At 32.2% G+C, this 16,535-nt stretch overlaps 1 long non-coding RNA gene across 1 annotated transcript; it reads left to right on the top strand.

Annotated features, from left to right (window-relative positions):
- Nucleotides 1-4,791: 4,791 nt before the first annotated feature.
- Nucleotides 4,792-8,178, top strand: LOC112009973 (uncharacterized). The gene is made up of 2 exons (XR_010631625.1): nt 4,792-5,523; nt 7,891-8,178. It is a non-coding gene; the product is annotated as an uncharacterized LOC112009973 (long non-coding RNA).
- The last annotated feature ends 8,357 nt before the right edge of the window (nt 8,179-16,535 follow it).

Genomic DNA, 16,535 nt, shown 5'->3' on the forward strand with positions numbered 1-16,535 from the left:
TCTCGTGTGAGTGAAGTGTAATTAATTCAATAATTAAACTACTTTTACATTTCAAGAAAGTTCTGTTTAATCCCTAAGGAATTACCATGCTGGTACCGTATAGGAATGTGATAAAGCAACAAACAATAGTACGCGTGGCTAGTTCTTTCTTCTTAGGTTAATTAATTAACATATGCAAATTCTGAATGGCTGTATCAAAAAGAGACCAAATGATTTTCGAGTAAAAAAGACCAAATGATTTGGATCACATAGTTTTGCAGAATTCGTTAAAAGGACAGAAGAATATTCTAGGTTTCACAATTTGTGTGCTAGTGATACTTTTTCAAGCCTCGTAGGCTTCCACATTTTGTATATGAAGGAGAATATATCAGGAAATAAAATACTATGTTGCAAATTACAGATGTTGCTTCCAACTTCCAAGGGAAGTTTCTATCCAACTTCTCGATCGGTAGTGGCCGGGAAGTTTTAGAGAATTAAAAATATATAATACAAATCCTTAGATGTTGAACCTTCCATCTCTAATGGAATTCAGTTACACTAAATTAAATGAATGGTCCGGATCAAATTTTTATTCATTTAACGGTTTAGATATAGGTGGGTACCATACCCCAAAAAAAGTGGGGGTATGGTAGCATGACCCATATAGATATAGTTAAATTTTAAAAATGATGATAATTAAAAAAAAAATGATAAATTGAAAATCAGCCTCCTAATTAAAATCCTAAAAATTTAAAGTGATGATCACCTAATTCGTACATGTGACTCATGGCTCCTTCCAAAACAAAAATAAAGGTCATTTCTTACTAACAAAATAAAAGCAAAATCCTTATAATAAAATCTTCGCTCTGTAAAAAATATAAATGGCATATATATATATATATATATATATATAATCTATTAATTTGGAACCAAAAATTAAAACTTTGCGACTTCGAGATTTTATGCTTCCATACCGTCGAACTCCACTAAAGGGATTATTCAAGTGTCTTCTTTTGTTTTTTGTCTTTATTAGCAAGATGACTTTACAACGGAACATCATTGTCGATTATATATTTTTATTATTGCAATGAATTTTCAATTACAAGAATTGGATCATCAGTTTAGTGATCATATAGTACCGTGGTGGCTCTAGAAATTTTATTTAAGGTAGTTATTAAGAAATTTAAATTATCATAATATTTTTCTTAGTATTATTTTTTAAGGAAAAATGAAATTAGAAATTATTTTTATTGAATAGGTTGAATGAGTTACAAATTTTATCTTTTTGTTTTATAATAGGTTTTTTGTTGAATAATTTTGTCACTTGTTGTTTGGTCTTGTATTGTTTTTGTTTGATTTATGTTTGTTGTTATTAATTTGAGCTAATATTTATTGTTGTTACTTAAGCTTTTAAAAAAAATGGATTAAGAACTATGTTGGAGGCAGAATTAATTTTGAAGTAAAGTTACGTCTAAAACATTTTTACAATTAATTTTATGTAAAAAATTGTTATTGGTGGGTAAAAAAATAATATTAATATTTGGCTTAAATTAGAATCAATAACAGCTTATCACATTAAGTTTGTTGTGAAATTATTGTGAAAATATTATGAATATAGTAGTACTACTCTAATTTTTGTTTAAACCCAAATTTTTATCCTTCTCAAGTCAGAGTGTTTAAAATTTTTATTAAAATAGTCACAATAAGTTAGTTTAGCATATAACATTTTTTTAGTAAGTATATATATATATATATATATATATATATTTTTTTTTTGCAAATTAAGATGATTTTGTTACCACCCTAACTTATATGTAGAGCTGCCACGGACATAGTAGAGTTGCTTATTTTTATCTCAATTTTGAATTTTTAAGAACATGTGAATCTTTTTAGAAGTGATGATATTTGTTTGTTAGTAAATAAATTTAATGAAGGTCAGTTGCAGTAAGAAAAGAAATAAATTAAATGGGATGCGTGTCATAAGATGAATGGTGTAGTATGATGTAAGAGAAGGAAGGTGAGATAAAAGATTTAAATACCTAGACTAGGATTTTTTTTCCCCTTTTTTTAAATCGACGGGTTTTATTTTATTTTATAGGGAACTTTCATAAAATTAAAGATAAATATGTCAAAATAAAAACGTGATACCATGTATATATTTAATTTAAAAAAATATATTAACCGTAAAATAGACCTATTCTCAATTTTAAAAATAAATGGGAAATATTTTAATATTTGAAAGCTGGCTCCATTAATTAAAATTAGTAGTGAGCCTGTACAATTGGCCAATGGCAATGAAATGGAATTTAAATTAGTTTCGTTGATTTTTATGAAGACCGGTGCGCATGGCGAAGAAGACATGCAGGTAAAGTATATATTTTTTTATGAACTTAAAAAGCACCACTAAAAATTTATGACTTGACTGGAAAAGGAACGAAGCATAAGGGTCAAATGGGAAAGCAAAAAGATCTGTCGGTTTAGTTGGGGGGGTGGGAGGGCTTTAGGAACTAAATTTATTAGAACTTCATTTTGTATATATTAGCAAACCATGATCAAAACAATGAGTTTAGGTTTAGGCTTGCTCAAAGTTTGTCTAAGTGTAAATTTGAATCGAGTGTTTTGCAGGAATTTACTGTGTAAAACTATAAGGCTCAATCGATTGAAAATAAGACTTCATCGATCAAGAGTCGCAGATTAGAAATTTCAAACGCAACCCAAGCCCATATGACGTGTAGGGCTTAGTGTTTTACTCCTAGTATAAAAGAAAAAACCCTAACCACGTTTTTAAAAAATCTCTAAAGAGCTTTGTGTTTTCTCTCGTGTGAGAATTGAGAAGTGTTTAACTTAAAACACAAGGAAAGCTCTACCAAAGTCTAGATCTAAAATCAAGTTTTGGTGGTGATTCAGTTGCTGCACAAAGATCCTTCAAAGTACAAAACCTTTGAGTAGAGTCTCAAAGTCAGAAGTTGGAGAACTTGTGTTTGGTGCAGATTTAAGGAAAGAAGTAGTCTATGGACTTGGAACTGTTATGTGGTCGTGATAGTAAGTTTTTTACTCAAGGTAGCATTAGGATGTTAGTAATCTTAGTCCTTTTCTAAAATTTCAATTCTTTTGTAATGGATCAGTTTTTACCTTGAGAATAATTAGGTCAAATTCTCCCCAGGTTTTTTACCGATTTAGTTTTCCTAGGTCATCAGATCTTTGTATTCTTTACTTTTCGCATTATATCTGTTTTGCTCATAATTGTTTAACCTAAACTTGAATAACAAACTTGTATTGTGTTAAAGGGTCTAAAAACCTAACATATTTTTTATATATATAATATATTTTTTAATGTTTTTTATTTAACTCCTTTAATAAAAATTTGAACACCTTGACCTTAAATTTATTTTTAAGCCTAGCTGAAATAAGTTTAAATGTGATTCTCTTAACAATATTTTGGTCTTTTTAAAATACACAAAAAAAAAAAAAAAATCCCAACAACAAAACAATTTTATCTAAAATATGGGGGAATAAAAAATAGTAAGTCCAACAATAATAGCAATATTTGTTCATCTTAAACCTCAAAAAATGCTCGTTTAGATCTTAACAAATTTTAGTATAAAAATTACATTGTCTCTAAACAAATATGTAGAACATTTTACATTTTTATGCAAAAGTGATATTATACACTTTTGCAAATCTTACATTGATAGTATTTAATCTACAATATAAATCTTATATTGATGGTACAATATAAACATATAATTGTCCTAAACTAATAAATAAAAGTATTCTAGGTAGTATTAATTAAAGTTACTTAACAACAATAAGTTTATTCAAAAACAACAATAAGTTATATGTTCATTGTATTTAGAAACGATAAATGATTTTCAAGATTTAATTTTAACAACAATAATTAGTATGTTCATTATATAAAGAAACAATGACCCGGTTTGGATAGCACGGTTAGTTACTTATAAATTCAGCGTTCCACGTTTTGCACTGGGGGACCCACGCGCACTAGCTGGAGAGGAAACGCAGGTCTGAAAACGCAAGTTTTTTTTTTGCCGGTTTTGTTGACTTTTGAGAGAAAAAATCACTGTGCGTGTACTGTGCGTGCACTGTTCACACACTGTTCATGTACTGTTCACGCAATATTTAATATTAAAAGTGGGTCCCACAGTACTATTCACACATTTAAAAATTATTTTGCTATAGTGTTTTCAGCAACAATCAGTTTTTATCAACTTTCAGCAACAATAAGTGCTATCCAAACGGACCCAATATGTCTAATAAACTTATAGTTCATTTTTTATTTTCATGATAGTCCATCCTATGGACAAAATTTGAAATAAGCTCATAGATTACAGTATTTATCTCTTACTCGAGATTCATCTTTTTGCTGACTCCCTAGAAAAATATCATGGAGCTGCTACTATGACTATGGTCTTAAAAAGGTGTAATTTTTTTCAAGTTACACTAAGTGAACTTGTATGAGCGAGCGGATTTTATTAAAAGAAAAGAGTTTACATAACATATGCACACAAAATACAACCCAACTGGAAATCAACTACCTGAAACACCACACTATCAGGACTGCCAAACTAGCCACAACTGAGAAGTTAACAACCATTACGTACGGTCTAGAAAATTCAACAGGAAAGCGAGTGCATGTATTATTGTACATGCACCCACTTTGCTATTAATGAAAATAGAAAGGTCCATGTCGCATGGGCCCAAGGCCCATGTGGGCTTAAACCAAGCTCTCTCTTTTTTTCTTTGGGTTATTTCTTGTTTTTAGGAGTATTTTAGCAGCAAACGATGGTGAAGTCTGAAACTGAGACTGAGACTGAGACTATCAACCAAACGATGGTGAAGTCTGAGACTGCCTGTAGATAGCGATGGTGATCCAAGCAACTATAAAAAGCATGGCTTTGTGGCTATTTCAGAGCAGACGGATCTTCAAATATTTCAACCATGTTTGCCCTGTTGTTCATGCTGTTTACCACCCTCATTGCACCACTAATTCCAACCCTCTCTTCACAACCACCACCACCACCACCACTAGTTCCAACCCTCTCTTCACAACCACCAGCACCACAACCCTCCCTTATTCCGCCTCCACCACCGACAGCGCCAGCATTTCGGTTTACTCCAATCCAACGTTTTCCCCCATCTCCCCCTTTCACTCCATCACTACCAGATGACAACATATGGCCTGCACCAACTCAACCAGAATTAGTATCCGTGCGGTTCGTGCTGGGGTGTGTCTTGGCTTTAATAATATTACTTACCATAATCGGAGTGGTGATTTACATAAAAAGAGGGCGGCAAGGGGAGAAAGGGCCGCAAGGGGAGAAAGGGCCGCCAGGGAAGGATGGGAAGGATGGGAAGCCAGGGCCGCCAGGGAAGGACGGGAAGGATGGGCAGCCAGGGCCGCCAGGGCCGCCAGCCTGCCAGTGCCCCAAGACCTGCCAGTGCCCCCAGCCCTGCCAGTGCCCCAAGACCTGCTGCCAGTGCCCCCAGCCCTGCCAGTGCAATTATTGCTAGGAAAAGATAACAGTAATTTTTTTTTCCTATTTGTTTGGATTTTTATAATTTTTTTTTTCCCGATCTTCTGTGTTTTCTTCCTGCGATTATTTTTCTTGCTTCTTTGGGGGTTTCCTTTCTTCCTCTATCACTGGTACCCAAAAAGGCAAAACCAAAAGAAATCAAAAGTCTTAGATTTTTTTTTTTTTTTTTTCAAATAAAGTTGTCTACCAATATGGCAGACACTACCCCTTCCCCATGAAAAGGTTGGACATGTAGCCATGTTTCCACCATTCATTTGCTTTTAGATTTTTTTGAACCATTTTCATTTAATTGCATTTTTTATAAGACAGTCAAATATCTAATCGCATTTTACTGGTACTACAAACCCACGAATCAATAGAGTTGATTTCGTACCGTACCGAAACCTTGGCCGGTGCAGGAATGCTAGTATTTCATTCCAATTTAAATACAGCCGTACCAGAGTCATTCCGACAATACCGGAGTGAATACTGGATTTCAGCCGGTAAATGAATCCCGGCCGGAATAAAAATCTCCATTGTTTTGTTGTAAATTTCTAAGAAATGAAGAAGAATAAAAATAGAAGAAGCAGTTGAGACTTTTGTATATCTTTGAAAATTTCTTCACCTGTCGTTGCAATCGATCAAGCTGCTGCTTCTTCTCATTTCTCTGATGCTACCTCGTGAACTTCTTCTCCTTCTAGCAAGTTTCTTCTTCCCCACCTTTTCTTTTTCTTCATTTTGTCCGGCTGTGAATCTCAATGCAAAATTTTGAAACTTGTGTCAATGATATGAGTGAAAAAGACAAGTCTTCAAGTTCACTTTTTACCCACCTAAATGGTTATGTCACTCACGTGGCCTATATATGGTGTATTTTTTATTCCTTTAACTGTGTTATAGTACTAGTCTTTAAACCCTTAAAAAAAAAAAAAAATACACTAGTGTGGGTATATATATATATATATATATATATAAACAGTAAGATGGCTAAGTTGGCAACATGCCTACAAAATGTTTCCTGTTTTTGTCTGCACTCACTAAGCAGCAATTACATCAAGCGGGATAATAAAAAAATACAAAAACATCTTGCACATTACAGCCCATTTTAGCATGTGCATCAACATTCTATTTGTCTCCTTAAATACATGTTATATATATATATATATTATATCATAATAAACTGGTTATCAAAAATATATATATATATATTATAATAAATTATATATACGGTACATTAGTTAAATAGTATTAACTTTTTAAAAATTATTGTATACTTTTTATTGATATTATTATTATTATTAGAATTAGCGTTAATTTTGAAACGATACATTAGTATTAATCGGTATCGAAATATATCGTTCACCTGGCCAAACTGATATGGCCTCCAAGACGAAATTGACTCCCTTGATTCATATGTTAAATTTGTGTGTTATTGTAAATTAAAATTTATATTATAGATTAAACAAGTGCAAATATTATACACATTTGCATAAAAATATATAATGTTGTAAACATTTGTTTTGTCTATAATATAATTCTATCTTATCTTGATAGTATAATGTAAATTAATAATTTTTTATTATTGTTTTTTTAACAATTAATAATATTCCATTGATATAAAAATACATTTGAAAGAGTTTTTTTTTTTTTTGATCTATTTTAGTCATTTTTTCTATTTATACTTATTTATTATATTTATTTATATTTCAAATAATTTTTAAATTAATTATGACATCATCACAATTCAACCTCAGTCCAACTTTAAAAATTTTAAACCCCTTCATTCTCCGATTTTTCGAATGGCCTGGATTTCAAAACCATTAGATGGGTTTGATAAGGTGTGTAGAAGTTGGATGATCTTTTGTGTCATTAAGTAAGTTCTTTCTTAAGAATTTCTATTCAATTTGTATATGCTGTAGACCTAGGTCTCAAGTAGTCCCAACCAATAATAAAAGGCCACACATTTAAAACAACTCTGATTCAACTTCCCAAATGAAAAAATGAAACAAAACCACATAAATTTAACTCTAGTTAAAAAAAAAAAAAAATTAATTGGAAAAAAACAAATAAATTTAATTTATATATAGGCAAGATTCAAAAACTTGAAATAAATTTGAAATCCAAAAGTTCAATCTCATCAGTTTGTATTTAGTTTTAGTGACCTTAAGTCTCTCCATAGAGGTCTTTTTCTCTCAAAACTCTAGATTTGTTTCCTACTTCCACTCCACAAACATCACTGAAAAATTCTTGACAAAGTTGTAGAGCAATTTTTTTTTTTCTTTTTCATCAAGATTTTATTCTTCTGTGTACTGTTCTTTTTTCCCCCCAAATAACTATTTAACCACTGACTTTCTATTTGAATTTATTTTTACATTAACAGTGGCCTTGATAACTGATGCGCATGTGCGAATATTGTGGAATCAGCCATCATCTAATAACGAAGACTGATGTCAAAGTTTTGAATTGAATATTGCAAATGTTATATTTGATCGTGGGTTTGCTGTGAGCTTTGAACATTGGTTTTGATGTGATGTACTTGTGTGGTTTGGAATAGTTGTTTTAATTTGGAATTGTAATATTTTGGCTTTTAAATAAGGTTAGTGGTATTTGTGGAAGTTTGGAGGTTAGTATTTGCAAATGATTCGCGTTTCTGGGATTATTTTTGTTTCGTGCTTGGATTTCATTGTAAAATGTGCTTGTTTGCCTGAAAAATATATGCTTTTAACAAGGTAGTTTGTTGTGCTTGGCCATATCCTTAGCTATATTTGAAAAGTGACTCTCTCATTGAATAAAATGGATTGTATTGAATATAGGATCGGCAAAACTCTTGTATGCTTTCGGTGCATGAGATATCTTTTCGGCATTTGGGAATTAAAGTTAGTTTGTGTTGTAAATGAATAAGTTGTTGCAAAAATCAACATTTTTTTTATCTCTTTCTAGATAAAATGTTGGCTTTTCCTTTTAAACAATTATTGTTCTACATTAATAGTATAATGTAAATTAATAATTTTCTTTTCATTTTTATGAGTTATTAGAAATTGTACATAAAAAATAAAAATAAAAATAAAAAACCAATTACATGGACAACTTTATTTTGAAGTCGCCTTTCTTTCTAAGCATGCAACCCAAGATTGCCAACCAATGGTAACTACCACGTACCGAACTCAACTAAGCCCTAATTATTTTTGGGTCTATCATTTGATTTGGGATTTGGTTGATAGCCTGGGTTTTTTTTTTTTTTTTGTGAATTTTTAAATGAAAAATTAGCTTATAATGGGGGGTTAACGGTATTGGTTTAACAAAATTTAACAAAATGATTATGTAATAGGACCCAATTTTGTATTGGGTGCTTCATGGGATACTTTACGAGTTTCTAAACCTCCAAGTTAGACTAGTTAACATTTTGCAACTGACATATTCTCAAAATTAATAGACTACATCTTAAAATTTTGGAAATTTTGATTTTCCATCTTTCAAAATTAAAATTTTTTAGATTGTCACCCTTAAGGTTACGCATCATTAGTGAGATTGTTACGTGGCAGTTAAGTTTAAAGTTAGCATGTTTAGGATCAAAAATCACGATTCCAATTTTCAAAGATTTTTTGTGTTTAATAAAAGTTTCTAATCATGTTTTTTGGTCCAATAAACATGATTCTTTACTTCCATGGCCATAGGTTAAAAGGATGGTATTTTTTTCTCACCTGAACCAAAGCATAAGGAGTATTTGTGGCTGCTAGAATCAGAACATTTTCCACACCGTCACATACACCCGGAAATGTATTGAAGAAAATTTCAATTTCAAGATTACATGTTGATAAGTGTAAGGAAACAATTAATGATAATGCCATGTATTTACTATTTAATAAAAGAGTAATACTACAAGCACAAACTATTTTACAACATTTTTACAAAATGTTGATGTGACCAATCTCTTATTGGTTTTCATCTAGATCCACCATTAATATTACTTTTTCATTTACCAATAATCACTCACTACATCAGAAGTTTGTAAAACTTTTTGTAAAATAATTTGTATCTCTAACATTATTCTTAATAAAATATAAAGTTATTATGATCAGCATTGCAAACTAGCCTGCCATTTTATGAACAACAAGGAAATGGCTGGTCATCTTCTCATTTATTGTATGTTAATGATTCCCTTTAAAATAAAATAAAAAATTAATAAAAAAATCACAAATAATAGCACAACCCTAGTACATGGGATGTATACAACAGGAATATAAAAACGACAAAGACAACAAAAAGACCTTAGTCCTAATTCTTTTTGCAGTCAACTATAGATTCTCAGTAAATTAATTAGCCAGGGTTGGCTATTGATTTAGTGAGCTCATCATTCATTAGTGCAAAGAGGTATGGACTAAATATTGATCCTTGATGCAAATATGTAGCGATAGAATCTCACTTGTGATATTTCCACTTGTTCTCATACTAGTTATAGCTTTATCAAACACTTAATCAACTTAATATACTTTAGAAGAAAGTCTTTTTTTTTTTTTTCCAAAACCCATTGCATAACCTATCTAGGGACAGTATTAATTATATGTTTTCTCTAGGTCAATAAAGACCGTATGAAGATCTTTACAACCTCTATATTTTTTCATTAGACATCTAAGTAAGAAACTAACTATCATGGTAGACTGTCCTAGTATAAAACCAAATCTCTGATATTGTTGTTTAATGTCTTAACCTATGTTCAATCACTCTTTTCCAAAGTTTTAGGGTGTGACTCATAAGTTTAATTTCACAGCAATTTGAATAGTTTTAAATATTATCGTTGTTCTTGCAATAGGTATTAAAGTAATTCTTCTCCACTCATTAGGCAAATGCAAGAGTAAAAACCAAAAAGAAAAATTGAAACCTAAAATTCAAAAGAAAATACAGCCTTCTTTGGACAACATACATGATTTCAAGTTACTTAAGTTTAAATACCTTAAAGTTAGCTCACCCATATTAAACAAATCGGTTCAAAATTTTCATCAAACCCCTAAATTCCATTTTAAAAGTATAAAATGTTCAATGAGATACCGTGCAACTCAGAACAGGATAGTAATAAACTAAAATAAAGTTATTGACAAACTACTTGACCCCGATGTTAGGCGAAGCATATCAATTATAATATATAAAAATGAAGCTGGCAACAAATCACTCTAAATCTATTTCCAGGGAAAACAAAATACCTGCATATGTACAAGAAATTCTGATTTGATTCGTCGAGATGGTTCATTTTCATGGATTTCGCCTCTTCGGCCACATAAGGAATCAATTTCGTCAATAAAAATAATGGACGGAGCTTTTTTACGAGCCTTTTGGAAAAGATCTGAGACTCTCTTTTCACTCTCTCCCATCCATTTAGACACAATGTCCGATGGAGAAACACTGTGTATACACAGTACACATGTAAATATGTTAGCAACATTCCATCTATATAAAATCATTAGAAAGTAAACACATTTGCATCTATGGAAAATCTGTACTTGAGTTGTAATAAATGCACCGAAAAATAACTGGTTGGAAGAAGTAGAGAACAAAATAATCGGAGATACGAATCAATTGAAGCATAATGGCGTAGATGATGAATTCAGAAATTCAACACATTCCAGTAATGTGATAATTGCAATGAAAAAGCTTATGAAATCAGCCAAAGACCCAACCATATGAAGGATGAAAACTACATATCAACAATATAAAATATAAGAACTCAAGTCCACATTTGCTGAAACTCAATATTTTAGATTTCAGCAAGAATATTTAATCTATTAAATCTAAAGCTCAAGACTTTTTGTCCGTCATCTCTAGGGGTGTGCAAAAAACCGAGGAACTAAAAAAAACCGCTTCAAACCTACCGAACTATTGCAAAAATTTCGGTTTAGTTTCGTTTCGGTTCGGTTTTGGTTTTATTATATAAAAAACCGAAAATTTCGGTTCTGTTTTTTATGGTAGGTTGGAATGCACCGAACCGACAGAACCGAGCTGAAATATATTATTATATTATATTATATTATTATATTAAATATATAATAGAAAGTTTGTAAATATTTGAGCTTTGGGCCTTTGACTTATTATATATGCTTTGCGTTGGGCCTCCCTTGGTTTATATATACTTTGGGCCTCCATCTTATTTTAAAACAATTGGGCCTTTTTTTTGTTTATATGATCAAACATCAGTCATCCAATTAATCCAGCCCTAACTTAAAGGCTTTCCTACCTTTTCATTTTATCTTTTTAAATATAGCATTTTAAAACCCAATAGATTACCACTGAAGACAAATGTCCTATCTGTACAAGGGAGGTGGAGACAGCTATTCATGTGTTATGGGGCTGTGCTGCTGTAGCTGATGTGTGGGCTGGGAGTATACCGAAACTGCAGAAAGGAAATTCAATTTTCCGAGATGTCCTACCGCTGGTGGAATATCTGATGGATTGGCTCTCAACTGAAGAATTAGAGCTGTGTTTGGGTGCAAAGTTGGTTCATATGGAACCAACGTAACTGTGTATTGTTTGGGGGACAGCTGAAAAACCCAACCAGTCTGAACAAGAGAGTTGAGGAGTTTTTGCAGGAATTTAAGCAAGCTCAAGTGCAATTAGCAGTGAGTCCAATGGAGCAACCAAGTGGTGAAGTATGGCAGCCACCTCCATCAATGGTATATAAGCTAAACCTTGATGTAGCAGTTTTTTCAGGAATGGAGAAATTTGGTATAGGAGCAATAATTCGAAATGAAAGGGGTGAAGTTATGGCCGGTATGTTTGCTATTGGGCCGAGGGTTGAAACAAGTGAGGAGGCTAAACTTTTGGCGTGTAGAAAATCTCTTGAATTTGTTGTGGATGCTGGTTTCACTAGCATAATGATTGAGGGAGATAACACCAATGTAATGCAAGCTATTCTTCAAATGTGGCTAACTATTCATTCCTAGGAAATGTGGTTGATGATATCCACCATTTAATGGCTGGTTTACAGTGGGTTAAAACTAGCAAGATTAGGAGGGGTGGTAATAGGGTAGCGCGCATGTTCTTGCGTAGCATGCTAGAAATTTAGAATCTGACTTGTATTGGTTAGAGGATTCTCCCCCACCTACTTTGGAAGCCTTGTATCAGGATTCGTTATTATTATAATTAAATGAATATGGTTTCTTTCTCAAAAAAAAAAAAAAAAAAAAACTAATTAAACTAAAACTTATTAGACTATAAAAGCAAAAGTTAGAAACCCTACCCTACATACCTCACACTTTTCACTCTCACACTCCACTCCACACTCCACACTCCCTCTCACACTAAATCTACCTCTGCCGTAACCTCCACACGCCACCCTCCCCACGCTAGCTTCATCATCAGCTTCTCATCTCTGATCTCATGGTGAGTCTCTTTTGAAAATCTCGATACCCTCTCTTTGTTTTGTGTTTTGGGATTTGTTTAATACTGAATCAATAAAGTTAGGGTTTTGAAAATAGTGAATCTCTATTTTTTAGTAACAACATAAGATCAAGATGTATATTTTTTAAAGTTATACATGCAAATAAAGTTAGGGTTTTGAAAAAATTAATAACCCATGTGCTTGGCTGCTTTTGCTGGTTGGTTTCTTTATTAAAGTTAGTTGATTGCCTTTGTCTCATGTGCTCTTTGAAAATCTTGATAACCCTTTCTCGTTTTGTATTTTGGGTTTTGTTTAATACTGAATCAATAAAGTTAGGGTTTTTAAAATACTGAATCTTTGTTTTGTAGTAACAACATAAGATCAAGATTTTTTTTTTTTTCAAGTTTTATATCCAAATAAAGTTTGGGTTTTGAAAAAATCGATAATCCATGTGCTTGGCTGCTTGTGCTGGTTGGTTTCTTAATTAAAGTTAGCTAATTGCCTTTGAGTTCTAATATATAAAGTTAGCTGCTTTTTTATTTATTTATTGTTGATATATTTTTGTTTATTGTTGTTGACATGCTGTGAATCTGTGACTGTGATGTTGAGTAGTTATTTTCTTATTGGTGTATTTGTTAATAGTTAACTGTGATGTTGGGGTATTTGTTTATTATTGCCTTGATATTGATGTGTTTATTATTATCTTATTTACGTGTTTATTGTCGACTTGTTGCTGTATACTAGAGTCCTTCTCATTCCTTTTTTTTTTTTTTTGGTTTCTTTCTTGTTGACTTGTTGTGTTATTGTGTACTAGAGAAGAGTGAAGAGTCCTTATCTCTTTTTTGTTGTTGTTGTTGTTGTTGCTGACTTATTGTTTTATTGTTACTGTATTTTTTATTATTATTGTAGACTAGACTCATTTTGGCGTAAAATTTTTATTTTTTATTTTTTACTTTTTATGGTTGCTGAATTATTGTGTTTATTGTTGTTTTATTTTATATTGTAGATGAATGAGAAAAGAGAAATCCCAGAAGGTGAAGACAATGAAATGGGTCAAGGGGCAACCAATGTGCATAAAGACAAAGGCAAACCCCCACTCCCACCAAATGCTGGTAATACCGGTAAAAAAAGATCTATTGTTTAGGGTCATTTCATTGTTATTGAATAGGCGGGCGAGGGGGGAGGGGGGGAACCTAGGGCAGCTTGTAACTATTGTGGCACAACCTATGCTTGTGATACTAAGTTGAATGGCACTACAACCATGAGAACTCACATACAATCACAGTGTTTGAAATATCCTTATAGGGAAGACAATAAAAACCAATCAACACTAGCATTCAAACCTAAAGAAGAGGGAGAAAGTAGTGGTAAACTTGTGTCTTGGGTGTTTAATTTTGAGGAATGTAAGAAAGCATTGGCAGAGATAATTATTCTAGATGAGCTATCTTTTAGGTTTGTGGAGGGTTTTGGTTTTAGGAAGTTTATGTTTGTTACCCAACCTAGATTCAATGCAATCCCTTGCCGCACAACAATTGCCAAAACTTGCTTTAGGGTGTTTTTAGATGAGAAGCAAAATTTGAAAGAAGCCCTAAGAGAGCAACAGGTCTACCTTACCATAGATACATGGACTTCCGTTCAAAATTTGAACTACATGTGTCTCACTGCCCATTTTATAGATAGTGATTGGAAAATACACAAGAGGATTCTTAGTTTTCGTTTAGTGGAAAATCACAAGGGCGAAACACTTGGGAAGGCAGTTGAGATATGTTTACTTGATTGGGGGATAGACAAGATTCTAACTATTACAGTTAATAATGCAGCCTCTAATAGTGAGCTGGTTTATTTTATTCAAAAAAAGACTAGGCAGAGGAAGGAAACAATTTTAGGGCATAAATAATTGCATGTGAGGTGTAGTGCTCATATCTTGAACTTAATTGTTCGTGAAGGGTTAATTGAAATGGATGAGACAATAGTGTAGGTGAGGAAATCTGTGCGATATGTGAGATCATCTCCACAAAGACAAAGAACATTTAAGTTATGTGCGGAGAAGGAGAAAGTTGACTTTAAAATTCAATTGTGCTTAGATGTGCCCACTAGGTGGAACTACACCTATATTATGTTGGAGAAGGCCAAGAAGTATCAAAAGGCTTTTGAGAGATTGGAGGAAGAAGATCCAAATTATCTTAGGATAATTAGAGAGGAGGCAAAGGAAGAAGGAAATAATAGACATGAGGTTGCTTGGGGAATGGATGAAGTGGATTGGGAAACGATTAGGAACTTTTTGAAATTTCTTAAAATTTTTTATGAAGTAAACTTGCTGTTTTCGGGTGCTAATTATGTCACTAGCATTCTTTCTTTTTGGAGCTCATGTCAATTCATGACACTGTAACACCTCGACCCAACTTTATAGTTAAACTATGTGTTTGAGTGGTTAATTATTATTTTAAGCCAATTTCTTTCTATAATTAATAGAAGAGTATTTAATAAACAAATTATTTTATAATGCCTTTGAATAAGAATTGTAAAGATTATAAATAATAGAATGGCTAGTTGTATTATGAATATATATACTAATTAATTAGTTTAAGTTATTACATAGATAGTTGGTGTTTTAATTAGGTGTGATGCATGAGTTGTTATAGTGGAAATTCCATCCATACATGCAACCAAAGGAAATTCAACACATAATGCCAAAGTTTCATGCATGTTGACAAACCCAAAGACCAAGACTTGGCCAAACATGCAATGAACAAGCTCCACCTCATCTCTTCTTTGACTTTCTCAAGCAACTAGAACATCCAAGAAGCTTTTTACCTCTCTATTTCCCACGGGTCCACATAAATCAGAATTCTCACCTCACTTTGCTCTCTTTTCTCTTAAGGAAAGAGCTAGAAGCTCTCTTGAGTCTTTTCTCTCAAACCCAAGGGTCAACACCTCAAAAGGAAAATAAAGCTCCACATAATTTCTTCTTCATACTCTTTCAAAGAAACTAGGAAACTCAAACACTCTCTCAAGCTCTCTGCCTCTCATACTTTCAGGTTCAGCCACTAGGAAAGGGAAGTCCTTTCATGCAAGAGTGATTCTATTTCTATCTTCCCCTCAAGAACTAGAAACTTGGTAAGGGTTTTAGCTACTCTCATCTTAGAATCCATGATTTCTTCAAGGAATTTTTAATAATGGTATTTGTGGATTGTAAAATTAGGAAACTTGTAAGTCCATATATATATATATATAGTGTTTTAAGAAGCTTTGAAACTGTGTTGATGGTTTGTTGAAGGTAGATTAGGGTTTTTACTAATTAATGATTGTACATGATCAAGTAAGTAAGAAAAAGTTAGGATGAGTAATTTTTATATTACTACTGGGATTTTTGTTGTATCTAATTTTGCTCTAAATGATTAAATGACTGTATATAAGTGTTTTCTAACATGTCTAATGAGTGTATAAAAATTCCCATATGATAATAAGACTATTTGCAATTATTTTATGATTTTACAAGAAAATGTTTCAAAGTTGCCTTTGTGACAGATTCTGTGTTTATGCATGATAAATTATGTATTAAATTTTATACAGTGAGTTAGGATGCTAGGAGTAGTTCTTATGAATGTTAAGACACATATGGTTTTAATGGAAGTGGTCTCACAGCATTTGGATCA

Source organism: Quercus suber, unplaced genomic scaffold (assembly GCF_002906115.3).
Source record: "Quercus suber isolate HL8 unplaced genomic scaffold, Cork oak 2.0 scaffold_228, whole genome shotgun sequence".
Classification (NCBI taxonomy): domain Eukaryota; kingdom Viridiplantae; phylum Streptophyta; class Magnoliopsida; order Fagales; family Fagaceae; genus Quercus; species Quercus suber.